General features: G+C 39.2%; 1 protein-coding gene across 2 annotated transcripts in view; it reads right to left on the minus strand.

Moving 5' to 3' along the window:
* DLC1 (DLC1 Rho GTPase activating protein) overlaps positions 1–26598 on the minus strand; it is a 433712-nt gene that overhangs the window by 185015 nt on the left and 222099 nt on the right. The gene's annotated exons all lie outside the window — the stretch shown is intronic.

Below are 26598 nucleotides of genomic sequence, written 5' to 3' on the forward strand. Positions count from 1 at the left end.
CCGCGCGCAGCTCTCGGGCTGCCTTCGTGGCTGTCTAGATGATTTTGGCTTCCTGTGTGATCCAGTAACCTGACTTGGCAGAGCTCGGCTGTTGGTCTAGGCAATAACGTGTCCCCCTGCCCTGGCAGGATGGGTACCCCTTGCGTGTTTTGAAGGAAAGGCCGGGCAGGAGGCAGAAAAGGGACGGAGGGAGAGGAGGGGTGGGCAGGTAGGGCTGTCTTCCATCTTCACGGCTAATTCTCACTCACATTTGTGTTTTATTAGCTCATGTGTGTTTCTACATTAGGCTGTTTATGAGACAGAAAGTCCAGCCTTTAGTTGTGGTTGTGGGAAGGAGCTAGGGCTGTAGCGAACATTCTTCAGATCAATCTAGATTCCCGCTAGGAAACAGACACCTGCGTTTTAAAGCGAAATATTAATCAGCTCCTCGTATTTCCCCTCTAACTATGCTTCTACTTACAGCCAGTGGTTTCATCAGATAATTCTAGGTTTTACCCTTAAATAAGGATCAGATGTCCTTTGGTTTTGTGAATCTTTTGGCTCCCGCTAAGCAAACTTCATCATTGTAAATGCACATCAAAAACTCTGCCCAAAAGAATTTAAAAAATAAATAGTGCCAAGCACCATGAAATCAAAATATGGGCCAACTGCTTCTTTTACAAGATATGTTTTTGAGTTTCTAAAATGCCAAGTAAATCTATTTCTCTGCCAGTGAGTTTGGCTGATTTTCTACCTTACAATGCGTTAATAATCCTGTCTTTTTTCACTGTTCCCTAAATCAAATCTTACAACTTTCAGCCTTTGGCATGGAGGCTTAATACTGGCATCAGATAGTATCTAAGAGCTAATTTATAACTTTTCAAAATTACAAGATGCTGTAAAAGCACTTAGTAAATCGCAAGGCATGATGCAAATGCTAATTATTATTGTAATTATTTTTGTACATGAAATCATTTTCAACCCACGCTGATCCTGAATCTCCAAATTTCTGTAGTGTGCATCCTTTTTCCCGTCACCTTTGACAACTGAATTATACAAAGGGTGAGAATTAAATTAGTGTAGTTGTGCTCACGAGTTACAACTAATACTAGTACTACTCCTTATCAGTAACTCATGTGTCCTAAATTTACTGTTTCCAGGGTGCTCATGCCCTTGAGTCCCTCCAAACTGAGAACGTGCTCCTTGGTAGATACCACTCTGCTTTATCCCTGAACTGGGCATAGATAAGGAGTCAGTACCAAGTGCTGAGGCATGTAGACCTCTGTGCCTGTGGGAGACAACCCCAAGGGAATAGTCTCCATAAAAATCTCAAAAAATCGGACTGCCTAATACCTGGTTCCCTTTTAAAACGAAGCACCCAAAGTCTGTGTGTATGTGTGTGTCTCCTTCAAAGAAGCCTGGGCACTTTGAACCAAGTTTACTCGTTTACTGGTCAGATGGAACAGAACAGGTCTACGTGGACACTTTTTGCAGAGGAGCAGCATGAAGCAACCATAGCATAACCAGGGGCACACCCTGTGCTAGGGATGGGGAAGCTGAAGATAAATGGAACCCTGGCTCTGTCTTGGAGGAGGGAAAAAAAATCACACTGACTCACAAATGATTTCAAAATAGTGTGATTAGTTCTATGATTGAAGCATGTGCCAAGGAGCACTGAGAAGAAAAAGGTAGCCTGGATTCCTCACTCCTGTTAGGCATGGACTTCATCTAAACTTCTAGAACTATGACAGAGTCAGGGACATGCAGTCATTTCTAGCACAGATATCAACAACTGATAGTCTGAGTCATGCAAAGAGACCAACTACAAAGGCACAAAGCTCTTCTCTACCCAACACAGAAAGGAAGGGGGAGCAAAAGAGGAAATAGCATTTACTGAGTACCTATGATGTATCACAGGCTCTCCTAGCACTGGCTGTACACCCACTTATATAGACCACTACTGTGATATCGACTACTATCAGTGTTACTTTGTCCTCTTTATTGATGAGGAAGCTGAAACACAGAGAGAAATGTTTTGAGAAAGGTCAGATAGTAATTGGCAGATCCAGGATTCACACCCAGTGCTGTCTGCATCCAAAACTCATTAGCCTCCCAATCAATTTTAATGTTCAGAAACAAATAATAGTGATGATACTGATCCATTAAAACTACCTAGGCTCGGCTGATGCTAAGTTATGGATCAAAACTCCATAATCTTATCCAACTAAAACCACCACTGGACCCACTGTGTGGAGGAAGAAGCCAGAGTTTTAGATGTTTGAGGTGATGCCACCTAATGGAACATCAAGGTCAATCAGTCAAGAGAACCAAGAGCTAGTCAACACATATTGTCAAATGATGGAGCACTCGGCTCAGATCTCCAAAGTGTTCCCAAAGGACTCTCCTTTGCAGCACTCTCTTTGCAGGACAATACTCCTAGTTTGATACATTGCTTCTTAGAAAAATCTTCTTATGCTAAGTACAGGTTCCATTAGGTAGAATGACCTAAACTATCTGAAAGATTTTTACGTTTTTTAAAAGGAAAATACCAACATAAAGGCTGCTTTTTTCTTTTCTGGCCACATTTCATGGCATGTGATATCTTAGTTTCCTCCCCAGGAATGGAACCTGTGCTCCCTACAGTGAAGTGAGGATTCCTAACCACTGGACTGCCAGGGAATTCCCATAATGTAACTTTTACTGAGAGATTACTGGAGAGGAGAGACACAGCTAAATGTTTTCAAGCAAGGTGGGCTTTAATTTCTGATTTTACCATAGCCCAAAGTAGGGCAGGCAACTTGGCCCCTCATTTCTAAAAACTCATTAAATCCAAATTTCATTGTGAGGTCATTTCAAGTTCTTATGGAGAAACTTGGCCGCATACCATGGGTATGGTGCAAACAACATTCTAATACACAACCAACTTAAAATTATATTTTTATTTCTGTTTTCTATCTGCACTTACTGGCCATCAGAAATGTTCCACAACAAAAAAGTGCCTTTCAGAATTTATTGTTTATAGAATAACTCCTCAAGTTATATTTCTACAAATTTGAGATAATCCAAGTCTCCTGTAATTGTGAGAGGTGAATACAGCATGTGATAATTAGTGTTGGTCTCAGCTTAGCAGATGGGAGGAGTGGGAATACGAGAAGTCATTTGGTGTTTTCAAGATCCTGCTGGGAATTGTAAGAGCAGTGAAAATAGCAGCACCATGCCCTGATTGCTTTTCAGCTCCTGCTTTTTATGATAAAGGACGAGTTTCAGCCATTGGTGGAGCTGCCCTCTGACCTGAGGAAGCTTTGCAAACTCGTCTAGATCCCTGGAGAGCAGCGATTCTAGTCAGTATACCAAGCTAGAGATTCCGGCTTACGTATGTCTCTAGTATTTTCCATCTAAGCAAATCATCCCACTCTGGCAATGTATTACAGATTTTATCTAATTTATAAATGTCATCTTCTTATTGCAAATAAATCTTTTAATTTCATAGTGTTTCTAGGTCTGTGTGCTTTGACCTAACAGCAGGGACACCTTCTAGTCTGAGCCAGTGTAACATAAATCTGCTTTGGTTTTATGGTTACTCTCATTTGCTGATGCAACTTACTTAGCCCTTTTAGGACTACTCAAAGTTGGCTCAGAAGGAAAAGAATCTTCCTGCCAATGCACGAGACATGGGTTCGATTCCTGAGTTGGGAAGATCCCCATGAGAAGGGAATGGCTACCCACTCCAGTATTCTCCCCTGGAGAATTCCATGGAGAGATGAGCCTGGCGGGCTATAGTCGATGGGGTCAAAAAGAGCTGGACACAACTGAATGATTAACACTTTCAAAGTTCTGGTAGATTCTTTCTAAACAATGTCAATGATGGGAAATGGAATGGTTATTAAGAGTCACTGGCATGCATGAACCTAGGTCTTTGGTACAGGAAGGAAATTATTAACCTGCATTTGGTTAAGCCCTGTGAGTGAGACAGCCCCTGCAGTAGGACAGCAGGTTTAGGGAATGACAATGTCTGCCCTGGCAAGATAAGTCTATCTCCAGGGCTGTAACTTCACAAAGGAGTTCTCTTCCATTAGGTAGGTATCCAAAAGCCCGTGTCAAGGAGAATTCATAGTCTGAAGCTTCTGTACCTCTGAAGAATGTGTAAATGGTTTCTGTTTACTCCAGTGAATAACATCTAGCATGTAGATTACATGCTGCCAATGACTGCTTCGTTTTGAATTTTGTTTAATTAATATGATCATCTTTACTACATTTACTGCATTTGTACATTTACTACTAAATTTGGTGCAAATGGCAATTTTATTTCTTAATTTGCCTCTACGTTTGGAACACTAAGGGGCTTCCCTAGTGGCTCAGAGGGTAAAGAATCTGCCTGCAATGCGAGAGACCCAAGTCGATCCCTGGGTTGGGAAGATGCCCTGGAGAAGGGAATGGCAATCCACTTCAGTATTCTTCCCTGGAGAATTCCATGGACAGAGGAGCCTGGAAGGCTATACAGTCCACAGGGTCGCAAAGAGTTGGACACAATTGAGCTATTAACACTTTGGAATGCTAAGGGTTACACTGAATTTGGTTGAGCATCTCTTTTGTGATAAACTCTAACGTTCTCAAAGGGCTCAAGTCAAGGTCGTGTACACTGTTAGGTATCTATGTATGCTTGATGGACCAGTAGACCATAATGACCATATTCTTGGTGATCTCTGATCCGGCAGACAGGACTCTCCTCTGAAGGGGAAGAAAATCTTAGAATCGATATCTATGTATATAGTTCTTTAAATATTTCTACTTTTGTCAAATGTGCAAAGCACATAAGTATAGTGATTTATTACCTAATTTACAAATAAATGTATATATTTGGGTTCTATGCTAAGAAAGTTTTACTGATGGGAGTTAATGATCAAAGAAGTTCAGAGACTTTCTCTGCAACTAATGATATATACCAAAGCCACACTATCTTTCAGAGTAAAAACTTGTTTAGGGCATAGTGTTGAATAAATATAAAAGAGGAAAGGGTGTAATAGAACAGGAAACAAATATAACAAGAGAGAAAAAGACTTCCTTTTCTTCTTGACTGATGCAACAATTTTTTATTTCCTTTTCAACTATGGATATCTCATGCTTTCTGAAACAAAGTTCACCTGGGCTGAGAGAAGTCAGGCCTGTGAAAAAGGAAACTGCTATGGAATGTTTGTGTTACCCCCAAATTCTGACGGTAAGGAGGCAGAGCTTTTAGAAGGTGATGGGGTCATGAGAGTAAAGCCCTTATGAATGGGATTAGTGCCCTTAAAAAAGAGACCCCAAAGAGCTCCTCTGCCATTTCTGCCATGTGAGGGTTCAGCAAGAAGGCAGTGTCTATGAACCGGGAATTTAGCCCTCAGACACTGAATCAGCCAGCACCTTGATCTTAGACTTGCCAGCTCCAGACTGTGAGAAATAAATTTCTGTTGTTTGTAAGCCACTCAGTCTATGGTATTCTGTCAAAGCAGCCAAAACAGACGAAGACAGAAACAGGCTTTATTTCAGCCCTGCTTCTGGACAGCCTTGTGACTTTGAAACAGCATTCTCACAACTGCTAAAGATGGGATTGACTAGATTGCTAATTCTGGCCCAGAGGGGAAGATGGACATGGTGAATATCAGAATCATACAGGATGGGGCCTCTCGTTTTGAAGTGAAATAAAAAGGTAAAATAATTCTACTGGGCTAGATGGCCTCATTCCCTTTCTGAAAAATACCTCAACAGAATCTTAACTATTAATAAATTAATGGATCACTTTTAATCCTTTCCTCAAGCTATGTTCAAGTGGCTTTGAATATATTTCTTTGGAATTGTTCATTTATCTTGTTTTACTCCTGTCTCAATTATTTCTTTCTCATTTTCTGTAGTTGACTCATTTTCTATACTGACATTTTTGGCAAAGAGATAATAAAAAATGATAGAGAATGGAAAGAGAAGGTAATGGTGCTCCCATAATTTTTTAATATAATAATTTCAAATTTTATTTTATGTTATGATTTCAGAAAGTTAAAATATTTTAAATTTCTATAGAAAAACACACATGGATACCTCACCAATACTAATGCTAAAGAAAATAATGCATATATAATTTATATTTTCCTATAAATATAAATTTTCTTTCTTATAAAATAATAGGCTATCTAATGGTAAAGTAAATTATAGGTACAGTAAAAACTTTAGAAGGAAGTGATCTCCTTTTTCTTAGTCTTAATTTTCTTTTAATTTTAAATTCTTCCTTTTATTCTTTTAGTTTCGTATCCTTTATTCTTCACAATGTAAAATTCCAGTATTTTATTAATTAAAGGAGTCTAACATTATGACCAGAGAAGGCAATGGCAACACACTCCAGTACTCCACCCAAGGATGGTGGAGACTAGTAGGCTGCAGTCTATGGAGTCGCTAAGAGTCAGGCATGACTGAGCGACTTCACTTTCATGCACTGGAGAAGGAAATGGCAACCCACTCCAGTATTCTTGCCTGGAGAATCCCAGGCATGGGGGAGCCTGGTGGGCTGCCGTCTATGGGATCGCGCAGAGTCGGACATGACTGAAGAGACTTAGCAGCAGCAGCAGCATTATGACACAGAATTATAGTCATGTAATTTCTCTGCTTACTCAGGTTTAAAGTTTATTTTGACTACTATGGATTGTTTTTAAATTGTATTTATTTTAATTCATACCAGCTATTTTATGGATAATCTTATTGAGATCTGCATCAAAAACAAATAACCTCTCACCGATTCTGAATTATAAGGCTTCCTTCTGGAAAACAAATAATATATTAAAACTGTTTATTTTACCTTTCTGTATGTCCACTGCCACAAGTCTCAGTAAGGAATGCCAGGTATGATTATCCTTTGGATTATAACAATTAACAATAACCTCAAATAACATGCTACACTAATATAAATCATAAGTAATTCTGGATGATAGCTGAACGATATACTCAAGCATATACACTCAGGAATAATTTCAAAGTCAGACCAAATAGGAATCCAAATATTTGTCTATGTTAATGTAACCTATTGATTACACCCTTCTAATAAATGTTTTATACTGTGATAAGACCTGCAACAGTGCCAATACTAAAAGGCTGGGATGTTTTTGTGAAAAAACTCTTTTACAGGTTGACTTAGCTTTTGTCCATGAAGGGATCCTCCTCTTTCTCTTCTCACTCTCTCTCTCTCACACACACACATAAACACACACACGAATACAAAACAGTGTTTTTCAGAAAATGTAAAATAGATAATGCAGGACTGTAATCTCTAAAAGGTCAAAAAAGCAAATAGATGAGCTATCCTATTGCCCCATCTTACTGCCTGGGAGAAGTTTCTGGGTCATGGAGTAGAAATAGGAAAGCCACACACAACCTGACAGTCTTGAGGTGAAAGAGATCAGAGTTTGTGGGACTGAAGCAGGGCAGAAGGCGCGGCATAGAGAGTGAGCTTAGGAGGTCTGCAGAGGGGTCTCCCCAAACGCTTGACTGAATGCTCATTGGCACATGTATAAGAAGGAACTCTCCAAAGCCAGGGAAAGAGGTATTGGAGGTCAGTAGGCAGATAACTTCCTGGAGCTAACGAAGTGAAAGTGAAAGTCGCTCAGTCGTGTCTGACACTGTGCACCTGTAGAGGCCGTGGAATTCTCCAGGCCAGAATACTGAAGTGGGTAGCGTTTCCCTTCTCCAGGCGATTTTCCCAACTCTGGGATCAAACCCATGTCTCCCACACTGCAGGCAAATTCTTTACCAGCTGAGCCACAAGGGAAGCCCCTTTCACTTTCACTGAAGCCTAGGATTGCTTCTGTTCCCACCAGTTGGCATGAGGAGTCCTCAGGTAATCTGCAGCACTGGATGAAATCCCCAAAAGAGTTATGTGTCAGTAGGGGGACTAAATTAGTGTCAGAAAAATGGCTGCTACTGACCTGCCAGCAGAAGAAAGGAAATAATAAAGATAAGACAGAAATCATGGAAATTGAAAATGGACAAATGATAGGGAAGATCAAATCTATTTCTTTGAAAATAATCAATAAAATTAATTAACATCTATTTGGGTTAACTAGAAATAAAAATTAAGTTTAACGAGGTCACAAGATTCAAGGTCAACATAAAATAATCAGTTGTATTTCCATATACTAGCAATTAATGACTGTAATTAAAATAAATGCCACTTATGATATGATTAAAAAATATAAACTACTTAGAGACAGATTTAACAAATATGTAGACAAAAACATACACATTAAATGCTATAAGAAACTGCTAAGAGAAACTAATGACCAAAATAAATAGCGACATATACCATGTTCATGGATTTGAAAACTCAAAATTGTTAGAGTTTTCCCCATAATAATCTCCCCTTAATAATACATAGGTTCAACACGGAAACAATGAAAATTCCATGAGGTTTTTTAAAAAAACCTGACAAGTTGATTCTAAAAAGTATTTTTGAAAATACAAATGACTAAATGAACCTAAAAAGACTTTTAAAAAGAAGAGCAATTTTTTACACTACCTGATTTCAAGATTGACTATAAATCTTCAGCAATCAATTCAAGGAAGGATGATACTGATTTAAGGATAGACATATAGGCCAATGGAACAAAATTAAAATTCCCAAAATAGGTCCATACTTACTACACATTCAGTTGATTTTTGATAAAGATGCCAAGGTAAGCCAGTGGGGTAGGATAATTATTTTCAAATGTTGCTGGGATAACTGGGTAACCATATGGGAAAAATGAATCTCCACACTTACCTCACACTTTAAGCATTAAGTCTAAATGGACCATGAACCAGAAACCTAAATGTAAAACTCTAAGACTCATAGGAGAAATTTTGTGACTTTAAGTTAAGTAAAGCTTTCCTAGGCCTTGATAAACATGAATCATAAAAAAAGAAAAGAGAGAGAACAAAATAGAACAAAAACCTCTGCTCTTTTATTTTTTTTATTTATTTTTTATTTTTAAAATTTTAAAATCTTTAATTCTTACATGCGTTCCCAAACATGAACCCCCCTCCCACCTCCCTCCCCACAACATCACTCTGGGTCATCCCCATGCACCAGCCCCAAGCATGCTGCACCCTGCGTCAGACATAGACTGGCGATTCAATTCTTACATGATAGTATACATGTTAGAATGCCATTCTCCCAAATCATCCCACCCTCTCCCTCTCCCTCTGAGTCCAAAAGTCCATTATACACATCTGTGTCCTTTTTCCTGTCTTGCATACAGGGTCGTCATTGCCATCTTCCTAAATTCCATATATATGTGTTAGTATACTGTATTGGTATTTTTCTTTCTGGCTTACTTCACTCTGTATAATTGGCTCCAGTTTCATCCATCTCATCAGAACTGATTCAAATGAATTCTTTTTAACGGCTGAGTAATACTCCATTGCGTATATGTACCACAGCTTTCTTATCCATTCATCTGCTGATGGACATCTAGGTTGTTTCCATGTCCTGGCTATTATAAACAGTGCTGCGATGAACATTGGGGTACATGTGTCTCTTTCAATTCTGGTTTCCTCGGTGTGTATGCCCAGCAGGGATTGCTGGGTCATAAGGTAGTTCTATTTCAAAAACCTCTGTTCTTTTAAAAGGACAATGAAGAAGAGAGAAATACAAGCTACTGGCTGGGAAGAAATATTTGTAAAGCATATATCATAAACAACTTGTTTTTGGAATGTATGAAGAATCTTATGATTCAGTAACACAAAGGCAAATAACCAGGCTTTAACAATGGGGCAAAGAATCTTCATAAAAGAAGATATATGAATGACCAGTAAGTACAGTAAAAGACGATTGGCCTCACTAGGGAAATGAAAATTAAAAGCATATTACATGTATACTATCATGTAAGAATTGAATTGCCAGTCTATGTCTGACGCAGGATACAGCATGCTTGGGGCTGGTGCATGGGGATGACCCACAGAGATGTTATGGGGAGGGAGGTGGGAGGGGGGTTCATGTTTGGGAACGCATGTAAGAATTAAAGATTTTAAAATTAAAAAAAATAATAATAAAATAAAATATATGTTAAAAAAAACCAAAACAAACAAACAAACAAAAAGCATATTGAAATACCATTACTTACTAAAAGTAAAAAGACGAACCATACCAAGAACTATATTGGAGAGGATGTGAGGCAACTGGAATTCTTATACATTGCTGGTGGGAATGTAGAATGGACAGACAACTATCCGGAGATGAGCACAGAAACAGTGGAAGCATTTAGAAACATCTAAATCAATCCTGAATATTCACTCGAAGGAATGATGCTGAGGCTGAAGCTCCAATACTATGATCACCTGATGCGAAGAGCTGACTCGTTAGAAAAGAGCAGGATGCTAGGAAAGATTGAAGGCAGGAGAAGGGGACGACAGAGAATGAGATGGTTGGATGGTATCACCAACTCAATGGACATGAGTTTGAGTAAGCTCTGGGAAATGGTGAAGGGCAAGGAAGCCTGGCGTGTTGCAGTCCATGGGGTTGCAAAGAGTCGGAAATGACTGAGCGACTGAATAACAACAAAAAAGTAGTGTTAGGGGGCTTCCCAGGTGTCTCAGTGGTAAAGAATCTGCCTGCCAAGCAGGGGATGTGGGTTCAATCGCTAGGTCAGGAAGATCCCATGGAGAAGCAAATGGCAGCCCACTCCAGTATTCTTGCCTGAGAAATCCCATAGACAGAGGAGCCTGGTGGGCTGCATTCTATGGGGTCGTAAAAGAGTCAGATACAAGTTAGCAACAGAACAGCACAGCATAGCATAATAGTTTGACAGAGTAATTCTATGTCTGTTGAATCTGATCATAACACACTTTGCCTTCTTTTTTTTCTGTTTTTGCCTCAATTTTATTTTTTCAGTGCTCTCTTTTTCATTTTAAAATGGTATATGTCCAGAAGAGATTAAAAAAAATTGGTCACCATAAATAGTTTGGGGAACCCTGCTCTAAATGTATGTATAATATACCTAGAGAAAATAACTGCTTGAGTATTTCAAGGGGTGGTAATTTAGCTTCCTTGTATCTACATGGAGAGGGGTTCCCTGGTGGCTCAATGGTAAAGAATCTGCGTGCCAATGCAGGAGGCATAAGAGACTGGGGTTTGATTCCTGGGTCAGGAAGACTCCTTGGAGAAGAAAATGGCAACCCACTTCAGTACTCTTGCCTGGGAAATCCCAAGGACAGAAGAGCCTAGTTGGCTACCGGTAACAGGGTGGCAAAAGAGTGGGACACAACTTAGCAATTAAACATTAGACAACAATAACAACAACAATCTACATGGAGAAAAAAGGTAACACACTGTTTCATAAGTGTTTCAGTTCAGTTCAGTTCAGTCGCTCAGTCGTGTCCGACTCTTTGTGACCCCATCGACTGTAACCCACCAGGCTCCTCTGTCCATGGGACTTCCCAGGCAAGAATACTGGAGTGGGGTGCCACTTCCCTCTCCAGGGGATCTTCTCAACCCAGGAATTGAACCTGCATCTCTTGCATTGGCAGGCAGATTCTTTACCGCTGAGCCCCCAGGGAAGCCCCTAAAATCTTGTGTAAAGACACTGTAAAGAAAGTTGAGCACTAAAGAACTGATGCTTTTGAGCTGTGGTGTTGGAGAAGACTCTTGAGAGTCCCTTGGACTGCAAAGAGATCCAACCAGTCAATCCTAAAGGAAGTAAGTCCTGAATATTCATTGGAAGGACTGATGCTAAAGCTGAAACTCCAATACTTAGGCCACCTGATGAGAACTAACTGGAAAAGACCCTGATGTTGGGAAAGATTGAAGGTGAGAGGAGAAGGGGACGACAGAGGATGAGATGGTTGGATGGAATCACCGATGTGATGGACATGAATTTGAGTAGGCTCCTGGAGTTGGTGATGGACAGAGAAGCCTGGCATGCTGCAGTCCATGGGGTCACAAAGAGTTGGACATGACTGAGTGACTGAACCGAACTGATTTTCTTTCGTTTCCTAGATTCATATGTTACCTCCTTTTATCTTAAGACTATCACTCATTACTTCTTATCATGAGCATGGTGAACTATAATAAAGTAGAACTAAAGTTTTAAAAGTGTATCACCAAAATAAAAACATAACCCAAATCTTCTGACTTTTCTCTAAACTCATCACTGAATTCCTTGTGATGTATACATATTAAAAGTCCTTGATCAGTGTTGACTATAGCTGTAATCTAATGGACTTTTGGTATTGTAGTGCATCATTAAAAAAAAAAGTTTCTGCCTCCTTTTTCCAAACTGCTTAATAAAGAGTTAAGAATAAGGATGTCTAGATTTCTGCAGCTGGGGTAATACCACTGATTAATTTGAAAAGATTTACTCTTCTTAGTGAAAACTAAAATCACTCTCTGAGGCCTGCCAGAGTCTGGACTCATCCCATTTTTCCCTATCTTCTCTCCTTCCAAAGACAAACTCCGTGCTCCAGCTGGCCAGGCCACACCATTGCATCAGCGTGTCTTGCGCGTCCCCACGAAGCCTAACTTCGTCAACACCACTTTCCTTGCCTAGAAATGTGTCAGATCTTCCATTCCAGCTTTCACAGCTTTCTGTTTCCCCAGACTTTCTCTGGACTGTTCCAGCCCAGGTGTCCTCTCTCAGATAAAAGTCTAGAGTCGCTTGACTATCTCACCACTTAGTCATTGCTACGTATCTTGCCCAGCAGGCTGGAGGCATTCTCAAGGGATGTGTCCTCAAGGTCTGGAATAAGGAAACTCTGTGCTGCCTCAACAGAAGAGGCAGGAAAAGAAGCATGTACTGACACCCCTCATTCCCAGACCTCCCCTCCAACCCCGATCTCTGGTGCTGAGCTTTATAGTGGGCGGTGGCGGGGGGTGGGGAGGAGAGAGAAAGAGGGTAAGGATGGGCTGACATTTGGCTGGACTTGCATTAACCTGGAATAGGGATAACAGGTTCCACCGAGGGAAAGCTAAAGACTGTGGACTTGCTAAAGAACTATAATGTTTACATCAGCTGTCAGCAATATATGGCAGTGATTTTTCAGTGTCACTTGGGCTGTTTCTAGGATTCCATAAATTATGTATAAACTATTTACATCATCCCTTCATTTCCCTCTCTGAACATGACTCCTGAGATGTATTCCTTTTCCCTAATTCATCGAGTCTTTCTGTCATCTGACTGTCCAGAATCACTACTGCGCAGGTCACTCCTTCATCTCCAAACACCCTCCATCTCACAGAGGGTGGAATTTCTGTTATGTGGTGCTTGATACTTCGTGCTAGGCCATTCAAAGATGAAGATTAGCCGCAGGAGAGGACGAGGTGGGTGTGGAGGAATTTATATCTAAAACAAGAACCCGGTCCAGATAAACATCTCCTTATTGAATGTGAGAGGCTTCCCCAGTGGCTCAGCAGGTAAAGAATCTGCCTGCAGATTAAAGGACACAGGAGACACGGGTTCTATCCCTATGTCGGGAAGATTCCCTAGGGGAAGGCATGGAAACCCACTCCAGTATTCTTGCTGGGAAAATCCTACGGACAGAGGAGCCTGGTAGGCTACAACCCAGGGGTTGCAGAGTCGGACACGACTGAAGTGACTGAGCACACTGAATGTGAGAAGTGGAATAACCAGGACCTCCAGCTCGTCACTGCAGAGTCTCTGGTTTTGTTTTGTTTTTTTTCTCCTCCTATCATATGTGCATCTGGAGTTATTTCCACTGCTTTAAAATGCTGTTATTTTAATTTGATTAGGCAGTGAGTATGCTGGATAATATGTGAAACTATAGGACACAATAGGACACCTCTCATGACTTTGCTTGTTTCAACCAACTTTTCATAGATATCCTTTCTCTCACCTTGACCATAAGCTCTCCAAGGCTAGTGTCTTAAATAGTTTTACAACCACAGCACACTATTTGGTAAAAACAGATATTCAGAAACATTTCTGGTTATATTTATGATAAAATATGACATTTCTCAAGTCTTTCAGTGTCAGGATAATTTTTCTTAAGCCTTAGGCTTTTGTTATGCCGTACAAACTTTGAACTATGTAATGAAATTTATGTGCCTGTGGAAGAATAAATGTGAAACTTTCATTGACATTAAGCAATGATCCTTAAACTTTAGTACGGATAAGAATTCCCTGGAGAGTATGTAACATTTAAGATTCTTGGGTCTAAGATATTCTGATTAAGGAAGCATGAAGGAATATAGGAAACTGGGTTTTAAAACAAATATTCTAGAAAATTCCAGATGTACAAGCTGGATTTAGAAAAGGCAGAGGAACCAGAGATCAAATTGCCAACATCCACTGGATCATAGTAAAGACAAGAGAATTCCAGAAAAAAAAAAAAATCTATTTATGCTTCACCGACTATGCTAAAGCCTTTGACTGTGTGAATCACAACAAACTGTGGAAAATTCTTAAAGAGATGGGAACACCAGACCACCTTACCTGCCTCCTAAGAAATCTGTATGCAGGACAAGAAGCAACAGTTAGAACTGGACATGGAACAACAGACTGCTTCCAAATTGGGAAAGGAGTAAGGCTATATACTGTCACCCTACTTATTTAACCTATATGCAGAGTATATCATGTGAAATGCCAGGCTGGATGAAGCACAAACTGGAATCAAGATTGCCAGGAGAAATATCAATAACCTCAGATATGCAGATGGCACCACCCTTATGGCAGAAAGCAAAGAGGAACTAAAGAGCCTTTTGATGAAGGTGAAAGAGGACAGTGAAAAAAGTAGGCGTACAAGTCAACACTCAAACAGTGAAGATCATGGCATCCAGTCCCACCACTTCAGGGCAAATAGGCTAACAATGGAAACAGTGACAGACTTTTATTTTCTTGGGCTCCAAAATCACTGCAGATGGTGACATGAAATTAAAAGATGTTTGCTCCTTGGAAGAAAAGCTATAACAAAGCTAGACAGCATACTGAGAAGCAGAAATATTACTTTGCTGACAAAGGTCCATCTAATCAAAGCTATGGTTTTTCCAGTAGTCAGGTATGGATGTGAGAGTTGGACCATAAAGAAGGCCAAGTGCTGAAAAATTGATGTTTTTGAACTGTGGTGTTGGAGAAGACTCTTGAGAGTCCCTTGGAAGGAGATCAAACCAGTCAATCCTAAAGGAAATTTACCCTGCATATTCATTGGAAGGATGAATGAAATCAGTCTGAACTTAGACTAATGCTGAAACTGAAGCTCCAGTAGTCTGGCAACCTGAGGCAAAGAGCTGACTCATTGGAAAAGACCCTGATGCTGGAAAAGATTGAAGGCAGGAAGAGAAGGGGATGACAGAGGATGAGATGGTTGGATGACATCACCAGCTTGATGGACATGAGTTTGAGCAAGCTCCAGCAGTTGGTGATGGACAGGTAAGCCTGGAGTACTACAGTCTGTGGGGTTGCAAAGAGTTGGAAACAACTGAAGAACTAAACAACAATTCTAGAAAATGTTGAAGCATACTTCAACATCTTGCATTAAGAGAGTATGACTTTATTTTCAATTAAAAATGCCATTTTTCTTTCAAGCAGAAAATTATTTAATCTTCCTTATGTGTAAGGCATTCAAGGATAAATTAGACATTGGTTTGATTATATAGCATGAAAAAATAAGTCTTAAAAATCATAACAAAAGGCATAAAAAGATAAACACTGTATGAGAAGTTTAAATATAATATTGAGAGATCTGGTAAAAAGGGCTGTTTTCAGAGTAGTGGAGATCTTAGAAGCTTTCAAAGAGGAGGTATATAAAGCAATTTGGAGATAGCATCTAAAGAAATTTTAGGAAAAGGTAACAGGAGTAGTGAAGACTCTGAAGTAGAAAGAGCAGAATGTGGAGAGTTTACGCATTCCTGTGATGGAGTCTCAGGGGCAGCTGGAAACAAGGTGGGCAGTTTGACTCACTGGGCCTGGACTTATGTAGACACATCTCTATTTGGATGAGACTTCTAAGAGAAAGTGTAAGGACAGACAAGAAAAGAAAATCCAAACATCAATGCCACGTAACTCATTTAACATTTAGGAGGGGGCTCAGTAAGACAAAGATTCAATCATAAATATTATTTGTTAATTACCTTAAATAAGATATTAATGAGTTCTATGATATGAATAGTGTAACTTTATTTCTATGTGCTCTATGATATTAACATCTATGATTTGAGGCAAACAAAGTTAAGACTCTCAAATTGGAAGATTAATACCAATATTCAATCTAGTAAAATAAAAATCAAAGCACTATCTAATGCATTTCTAAAATATAATTCCATATAATTGACTAGGTACTTTATATATATACATATACACATACATATATTTTTTACCATCTATATCACTTAAATATAAACCAGGCTCAATTCCAGAGAATCACAAAAATGTTATAAAGTATTCCTTTGCTCTCCTTCCTCTTAAAAACAAAACAAAACAAAAATCTGAAACCCCTAAGGGTTAAATAACTTCACTAAAGAAAACAGAAAGGAGATAAGCTGAAGTCATGGGAAATGGTAGAGAAAGAGCAAGAGGCTGGAAACCTACCACAGATGGAGGAAAGATTTTCCAGATGTGGAATTCTTCCTATGGATCTGCGCTGTTGGCCTGGCTCACTTAAGTTCTACCGGGACAGAAAATGCAACCATGGCTTCCTTCTATCTGTAATCTAACTAAACCTCTTTTGCTGAAATTTTATATTTTGTTTCCTCTGGGAAAAAGTCTTGCTATCTGTGATCTGCAGTTAGTTTTTAAAAACTGGCTTCCATTCCAGATGGGAGTGCTTTTGAAACACCCGAAATTATTTGTCTGTGTGTCAGAATAGCTCTATTGCGAAAGTCATTTCTAACATCTCTTTGTCACAATGCTTGTGTCCACATCACAGAGGGCCAGGGAGCTGCCTGCGTGTGAGGACGGTGGGGTCACTGCTCTGTTTACATTCTGCTGTCAGGGACCATCTGGGAGCACGGCTCCTGATTAGCTGCAGAGTGATGAGTGCCATCTTAGAGTCAGGGTCACACGTTAGAGCAAGATCACTTGTTTTTTTTAAGGCCCCCAAATTTGGTACTCAAAAATATTATAAAACAATGAAAGTTTCATGCTGTAATAAATAAGCTGGTATTCTGACTTACCAAAAATCACAAATTTAGAAAACCCTTATATTCCCCACCTGGCTGAACTGGGTTTTATACAGATGAGAGCTACTGTTTTCATGACTGCAGCTAGAATTCAATCATTGGTGGTCTCAGAGGGGGGAAAAAAAATCATAGAAATGCTTCTATATATCCCACAAACATAGGTGACGTTTTAAGATTAAAAAAATACTAAGTCATAAGATATAGGTAAGTTTAATAGAATTCAGATTTTTTTCCTTTTAAAGACATTTTAAAAAATGTATCAACTGTCTCACTGCCTGATTATTTGTTTCTATGCTTCCCTCTTTTGGTTTTATACTGTTAACTCTTATTATTTAATATCTGACAAATTAATTATATTCAGTGGAATAAGGGAATGTGAATATAGACTATAAAAATGAAATTGTTGAGGGCAACAGCACTTGACTCAAATGAATTACAATGCAAATTAAAAACTGAATGGCATGGTCAGGATGACGTTCAGTGATTTTAAAAGGAGATGATTTATTTGGTCAAGGGGAAAAAGACAATCAACCCATGAATCTCATAAATACAAGATATGATGGTTGAAGGTGACTGAAAATGGAGAAACATGTTCCCTGGGCTAACAGGTAATTATGAAGTAGTGATGGAGCTCTATAGCCTAAAATGGCAGTGTAACTGAAAAACTAACTTTATTGAACAGTCACTATATATGCAGTTCTTGCTAGATGTTTTAGAGTAAAATAAATCATAAACAGGAGACCAAAATATTCCATGGTTCTTCACGGTTGCTGCATATTACATATTTTGAACATGTATATGTTCATATTATACACATATATGAAGCAGAAAATAGTGTTATAAGACAGATAAAATAGACAATTGACTATTTTTGACACTAATTATATTCAGTATGGATTTGGAGAAGGATGTCTAATCATCTGAATGCAAAGAACTCATTCACATTGATGATGTTGTTCAGTTGCTAAATTGTGTCCGACTCTTTGAGACCCCATGAACTGCAGCACGCCAGGCTTTCCTGTCCTTCACTGCCTCCCGGAGTTTGCTCAAACCCTGTCCATTGAGCCAGTGATGTCATCCAACCATCTCATCCTCTGTTGTCCCCTTTTCCTGCCCTCCATCTTTCTCAGCATCAAGGTCTTTTCTAATAGTCAGTGCTTCACATCAGGTGGCCGAAACATTGGAGCTTCAGCTTCAGCATCAGTCCTTCCAATGAATATACAGGGTTGATTTCCTTTAGGATTGACTGGTTTGATCTCCTTGCTGTGAGATGTGAGGACACAGAGATACCCTGCAGATGAGGGGTGGGGACCTCCTGAGAGCTGGAAGTGATAGAAGCAGTTTCCTTTCCCATCTCTTTCTCTAGTTTGCATCATCTCTACTCTTCTTTTCGGGTCAATTGCCCCTTTACCCTGCTCCTCTTTGCAGAATCATGTTTCCTCTGTGACTCCATCTAACAGTGGAGTCCAAAGTACCTGTTACAGGTTGACTGAGTTTCTCTGGCTCATAATGTGAAGAAGGAGAGAGAAGGAAGGAAGGAGGAGGAGAAGTGAAAGAGAGAAACAGATCGTCCACTGTTCACTCAATGTATTCTCTGGCCTTGAGTCACGTGCGTCTCTCACCCCAGCCACCTGCCCCCAGTCCAGTGAACTCTGGCCATGGGTTAGGGTGGGGGGAGGGAGGTCACAGTGTTCATAGGGTGCCACTTCCCAGGGCTGAAGATAAGATGAGCAGTGACATCTGTTTGATTCAAAGGAAGAGCTCATCCAACAATAGAGCAACTGAGGTTTTGGGCAAAAAATAGCACTTAGGCAAATCCTTGAAGTGTATGATTTGGAGAGAAAAACAATAGAAGAGTGTTTTGGGAACAGTAAACTTCAGGAGCAAAAGCATAAGGAGAGAAATAAGTAGACGACATAAACTATATGAACTATCAGAGTTTTACTAATTTCAGTCATACTTTTATTAGAAGACTCAGGGGTGGGAGACGTGGTGCTGTTAGGCAGGACATGGTGGAGGGAGCATCAGCTTTGGAGCAGGAGAAAGTCAAATTCTGTGAGCTTAGGGTGTGCTAAAGATGATGTCGAGGAAGCGTCTCTTCTCAGAGACCGCGAGGCAGGTGCACAATAAATAACAGCTGTGGGTAACACATTTAGTAGTAGTATCTTTCTTTTGAAAACATGAAGAAATTCTGAAGGAGAGAGATGAAGTAATCACAATCAATGGCTAAGAGAAGAGAGTCACTTTTGCCTAAAGAAGAAGGGATAAAAGTTAACAAATGTGGTGTGTGCAATATATTTTATGATCAATGAGTTGAAACATTTTTACACTACAAGTATGTTAAATAAGCTCCTTTAAATGTGGCATATTCAAGCAATGCAATATTAATACTAGAGAGTCGGACACGACTAAGCAACTGAACTGAACTGAACTGAACAAGAAAAAAGCTATTATATTATGAAAAGACATGGAGGAACCTTACATGCATAGTTGTAAGTGAAAGAAGCCAGTGTGAAAAGCCTACCTGCTGTACCACTGAGGCATCACATAGAATAGCTTCCCTGTCTTAAAAACCCTCTGTGCTCCATCAGCTCATGCCTCCCTTTCCCCAACCCCTGGCAATTCCTGATCTTTTTACTATGTCTGTAGTATACGTTAAAAGAATCTTATATAATTTGAACTGTACTTTCCACTCAGTTTTCCTGTGAACTGAAAATTTCTCTAAAAAAATAAAGTCTATCAATTCAGTAACCCCCTCTTAGGTGCACAGCACAGTGCGAAGGATTCTTACAAAGCTGCTGAGGGCAGAACATGCAATGGACAATGGCAATCCACATATGATTAAGAATGAAAATGACCATAACGGACTATACATGCTGTATCATTTCAAAAAGCATGAAATTAATATGAACAGGAGTTGTCACAGAAGACTACAGTGAAGGTTGGACCCAAATGAGACCTTGGGGGATGGGGGAGTTAAATTTCTGGAAGGGAAGCAGGAGGAACAAAGGTCAATTTATACAGAAGCAAATTCAGGAGAAAAGCAAGGTTGCTACCATGGTTACAGCGGAAGACGCAAGTTAGGGGAGGACGGGAGATAAGGTGGGAAAGGAAGGGTAAGATCTGATTAAGGAAAAATTTGTTCATCAGCCTTAGGAACCTTGGCATTTAACCACTACCTGCAGCATAGTGGTTAAGAACACGCGCTCTAGCCTGTGTTGCTTGCTTTGAATCTTGCCTCGGCAGTAGTGTGACTTTGGTTATTTTAGGAAACCTCTCTGAGTCTCAGCTTCCTCATCTCCCTAATGTGGAAAACATTACGTCTACACTATGATTGCTAGAGGATTAAATTAAGTCATATCAATAAAGTGCTTAAAAAAGTGCAGGCACAGAGTAGATGTTTGATATTGATCCATTCAACCATTCATTCGACAGACATTAAGTCAAAAACCTCCTAAGAGGCTGGTGCTATACAGGTGCAGGGAAAATGTCTGCCTTTCAGGAAATCACAACACAGCAGGGAAAACACTGGATAAATACATAGAAGACCAGAGACTTAAATAGGGTAGATAAAGGAGTGATGAAGTGTACCACGTTGTTCTCCATTTATTTATTTCCTCAAATCCATAGAAACAACAGATTTAACATTTATTTTAAGGAGTTTATCACCAGGATTAACATAATGTTGTAGGTTAATATACTGCAAAAACAAACTCATAGAAAAAGAGATCAGGTTTGTATTACCAGTGGTACAGAGGGGGAATTGGATGGAGGTCAAAAGGTTCAAACTTGCAATTATAAAGTAAGCAATACTAGGGATGTGATGCACAACATGAGGAATATAATTAACACTCAGTGGTGCTCAGTTGCCTCAGTCATAGCCAACTCTGCGACCCTATGGGACACAGCCCGCCAGGCTCCTCTGTCCATGGGATTCTCCAGGCAAGAATAGTGGAGTAGATTGCCCTTCCCTTTCTCCAGGGGATCTTCCTGACCCAGGGCTCAAACCCACATCTCCTATGTCTCCTGCATTATCAGGCAAGTTCTTTACCACTAGCTCCACTGCTGAATGTTATACAGGAAAGTTGTTAAGAGTGTAAATCCTAAGAGTTCTCATCACAAGAAAAAAAAGTTTTTCCTATTTATTTTGTATCTTTATGAGAGGATGGATATTCACTGAACTTCTTGTGGTGATCATTTCATGATATATCTATGTCAAATCATTATGCTGTATACATTCAACTTACACAGTGCTGTCTGTCAATTAAATCTCAAGAAAACTGAGAGGGAAAAAAAGCAGTTTATAACATTAGCAGTTGGGAGTCACTGGAATATGTTTTCTGGGGAAGCAGAATGGTTAGAAAAATTAAGACAAAAAGCAAAACCCCAGTTTGGTGGGTAAGTGAGGGCTTTTGATGACCATTTTGCTTAAACATCACTCGTAGAACTCTAGAAGATCATTTCTACATGATAACAGTAGTCAGGGCAAAATAGTTTCTTCTAGTCATGAACCACTCTCCTGAAATGGCCAAACTGGTACTCTGGACAGCCTGCACATAACAATATGAGCACCACCCTTTTCTTGGGTATTGGTTACTTTATTATGATTGTAAATTAGTGTCTTAGATGTCCCACTTAGATAAGCCGTATTTCAAAATCATACTTTAATTATAAAACAGAAATACTTATGGATCCATCTGGAAGAAATACTGATCTCAATCTTTTCCCTATAGAAACACAAATTAAAGTCCTTAAAACCAATGGAGGATCAAGAAGAGAAGAAAAATATGATCACACCAGCAGAATTTTTGGTCAATCCATACTCAAGTCAAAGTAATATCTCTTATATGTACTTTTCCAGGGTAAGTGGCACGTTTCTAAAGAAATAAGAATAATACACAATTATCTTGTGGGCATGTATTTGTGTGTATATTCAAACTATTAATAAGAGTAACTGAACTGCAAACTGTGGACTCTATGAAGGTAAATATTTGAAGGGATCAGATGATCAGATATGATTTTCAAACTAAATGCAAGCTGTATTGCTTTGTAAATAAAACTGATAGAAGGAGGCCTTTTCATAAATTGTCTTTCTTCAGGGGAGAATAAAAATGACAAATGAACCTTTTTACTAATCAAAGGTCAACGTCAGTTAAAATATGGAAATGCAGAACTGCCTCATAAGCCTGTCCAGGTAGTTCATAGCCACCTCTGGCTGAGAGCCATTCTTTTAGTGATAAAGTCAGACAGCAAAATGTTCACAAGACTTTTTACAGGAAGAATTTTCAAGCTTGTCAAATACTGTTGAAAGCTATGGTCACTGACAGATCAGAGATGAACTAAACGCCAGTATGAGTTGTTTGGAAAATCACATAAATGGATTGATTTAAAACTGTTTCTTGAGCATCTGTTCTGTGCAAGATCATATACTGGGTGAGGGCTGACAAAGATGAAATGAAGGGTTTATTCCTTCATGGAACTCACAGCCTGATGTGGAAGAGAATTCATGAACAGCAATACATCATAGGAATCATTAAATACTGTAAAAAGATACCATTCCTTTTTGATAACCACTCCATGTGCAGGAAGCAATATTTGAATTGCTACTTGTTAAAAGAAAAATTATCAGGCACTTGTATTGCTTATAATATAATTGAGAAGAAAAGGAAATATGTTTGCTTGGTTCTGGTGATATAGTAGCTTTATTTTACCTACATGGTAATAAATGGAATACCAATAGAACATTAAGAAACAGATTTAGAAAATTATCTTTACTGGAAAATATCTTATGAATTCAAGATCTTTGGCATTTAAGAATAACTTACTTATATTTTTCACGAATTCCTTGATACCTGAAAGCTAATGTGTTTTCTCTCAACAGCCCAGTCAACCACAGCCAACTTTTTCATGGATTAGTTTACATTAGGTTTCAGAAAAACTGAGAGGTTATTTGTGGGCATACTCTAAATTCCTTTCTCATAAAAAATCAGGCAAACAGAGGCTATAATACTAAGAAAAGTAAAATAAGTGAGTATTTATAAGCCATTAGTAAAAAACTAATGAAATTCATTTTCTGAGAGTGAAAGGAAATAAAGAATTTGGAATGTTGGCCAAAGGCCAGTCTAGCCTGATAAAGACAATTTTCAGATCCTGTCTAACCCTGTGAAACAGCTGGGGGTCTTTGCAGTACAGAAAGTGTTTCACCTAGAATAAAATGATAAGATTCTACACTTGGCTTTGGGAGTATTGTATTTGGAGATTTTAAACATATCTCATTTATCCATTCATTTACCAAATATAGGGCAACTACCATAATGCCAGGCATTGGAAACACAGCTGAATGAAACAAAATTCCATCTTGCAAGATGCTTAGAGTCTAGTGAGTGAGACAGTCCTAAAACTGACCTAATCTGTACTAAAATGGAGACAAAGAATAGGGTACAATCTTTCAGAGAAGAATGCTGAAATTGAGCAGCCCTAGTTTTGTCTGTCAAATCTTTTTGGATCTGTCGATATTGGAACATGATTTAGAGTGGAATCTTACATTGCATGGGTAGGTCTCTAAATCAAAGAAATGATAATAAGACTGGAAAAGGAGGAATATCTTTGCGTTTTAGTTTTTTTCTTTTTGTTATCGATCATTTTCCTTCTCAATGGTCAAAGGCAGCCAAGAAAATTAATACCAAAAGGCACTGTGTCTGGGCTTTGTTATTTCCTATGTTTACAAGGAGCTTGTAATGAAATTGTGAAAACCTCGTTTTCCCCTCTTACACATCTCACAAAGAAGTGCTTGATTTCTATGTTCTGTGTTGCCACAACAGAAAGTTTGGAGAGACTATGAATCTGTTATATGCCTCTGAAAGCTATCTTTCACGAGTGTTTCAGGCTATAATCATTAACTATCTTGATTTTTAACATTTTGTGACCAACAAAATAACCTAGAGACAGGCAAACAATCATCCGAATAAAAAGGACCAATGAATGTAACCAAAGTTCGATTCTGAATCATCTTTCTCAATGGGGCCCTTTGCACATTTGTATGGAATAGATCCCCAAATAAGATCATTAATTAATTACCTAGTTGAGATACTCGGCAGTTGTGTGGGTAGCAGGCATAAAGAAGGGAGTTGAGGTGAGGAGTCAAAATGTTTCAGAACCATATTAACTCTAAAGATTGAAGCCAAAGCATTTTTGTAATTATAATTAATTGGTTAACATGTATTTACAGAGCACCTACTATGTGCTAAGAGCTGTTTTAATTACAGAGCACACAAAGATGATATTCCTGTTCTAGAAACACTCATAGCCTAGAGAAGAGATCATACAGAAAAGCAAGATGACAAAACAGTAATTGAAAACACAGAGTTTTCTAGGAGCACAGAAAAATCAAGGACTAACCCTGCCTTGGAAATAATTCATGAAGGAGGTGTTATTGTTGGATAAGTAGAATTTTCAAGACCAAAAAAATGCAAAAAAAAATTGTTATTTTTGGCTCATGATTGTGGTATATTTTTTATGGGTTACTCTGCAGCCTAACAAAATTTGTGCTATATGATTTAACTTTAGAATGAGAGATTTCATAGTACCCCTATGACTTATGCTTAGAGAGTCACATTTTGGTGACTAAAAAGCAATGGTAATTTTCTAATTTACATGCCTTTGGGCAATAGAGGACATGTTCTAAATAGTAAGGATGGATATTTTTCTCCCCCATGTGATTAAGTGACACTCTATGATAAAGAAAAAACATGGTCTATCTCTTCTCTTTTTCCTGAATAAGTAATTTCTCTTTTTCTCCCTCTATCTCCACCTATCATCTGTATTTCTAAAAAGGCAGTTGCATGATCTACATAGAAGTAGAAAGATCAAAGTTAAAATGTGTTCTGTGGCTGTATATTATGGCTGAAGTTGGACAAACCAACCAACCGACAAACACAAAGGAACAGAAAGAAGAGAAAATATTGGTGGGTTTATCAGTGAAACCCCTAGCAGGAAACAAATGGCAACCTGGGTAAATTGAGTGGAGTTAAATAACAGAACTATTGATAAAGGTGCAGGGGAACCACAAGGCCAGAGGAGAGAATGATTTAAAGAACATGGGAATTTTGGGTGGAAAATGCCAGCTGTGATTCCTCGGGAGGCAGATGGGGGAATAAATGACCCAACCTCACAGCCCTATTGTCCTCGCAATCATTATTCTCCTGTTGAGGCTCCTCACTGGTGCAAGAAGACAGAAAAGAGAGCAGCCCAAGTTTTGCCCACACTGGTCCACCTCCAGATCACAAAACTGGGGAGAAGGAGGGTGGAGGGTGAACTGGAGGGGTGACATGGGCATTCGCAGTGCGATACAGCGTCCAGATTACAGACGGCCAGTGACGTCAGGCAGGAAGGTTTGATCTTATCATGCAATCAGTAAGGAGGTCAACAAAAAGCTGAAGTAGGGATCGATATGATCAGGTGATGCTTTTCAAAGATAATTTTGGTGACAGTGTAGAGAGTGAACCGAGGTAATGATAAGTTAAGGCAGGGAAACCAGTTCTGGATGCTGTTTCCAAAGTCCAGTGCAAAGCGGAGGGCTGCTTTAAGACAATGGCAGGGAGAATGGACAAGGGGTGATAGGATGTCAGGACTATGTGCAGGAGGCGAGGGAGAGTGGGACTGAGTAGGCAGGATCCAATTACCCCAGCATCTAGGACATACATTTCTCAGGGAGCAATCTTTTGTGAAAAATCAAAGGTTATCTATTCACTTGAGAGAATTTCACATTAATAGAGCTAAGAATTTCTAAAGAGATATTAAAATATGGACAAGTCTGCCTACACTGTGATAACCTCTTTCTGAATAAACTGACTCAGAGGCTTCTGGAGAAAGTGATCTCTTTCTTCCACATGGACAGCTGCTCAGCAGTGTTAATTGGTGCCCTGAGGAAGTGTTCAAGAACTCTGAGCAGACACGGACAGGAGTAACACAGCTAGAGTCTCTCCAGCTTTCACACGTGGTGGTTATAAGCACAACTCATTATCGCAAGACACAGCTACCATTTTTTAGAGCCTACTTTGTGCCAAGCATTGTAGCCTTACAATTACAATATGGCAGTTTCTTTATTTATTCTCTAGAAATGGAAAAACGAAGAGGTTAAGTAATTTGCTCAAGGCTACACGGACAGGAAGCAGATGTGCTGGAAAATATACCAGTGGCTTTGGGCTCACTCTTTACAGATTCTGGTGGCATAAAGGAAGCTAACTGAAATTATTCTGTGTTGGATACAATTACACATACTAATACTTGTGCGATTAATTCTGATTTTTTAAAACAAAATGTATCGGACTCTCAGGTCTGGAGAATGCACATTCCAATATAGAATTTCTTGAAAACAGTATTTTTATTTGATTCTTTTCTTGGGAGGCTTTCTGAATAACTCGGGTTAAGAATTTTTTTTTGAGAAGAGGAAACGGAGGATGATGGCCCAATGCAATATTCTCCTCTAGAGCCTGAGT

This window comes from Capra hircus, chromosome 27, assembly GCF_001704415.2.
Source record: "Capra hircus breed San Clemente chromosome 27, ASM170441v1, whole genome shotgun sequence".
NCBI classification, from domain to species: domain Eukaryota; kingdom Metazoa; phylum Chordata; class Mammalia; order Artiodactyla; family Bovidae; genus Capra; species Capra hircus.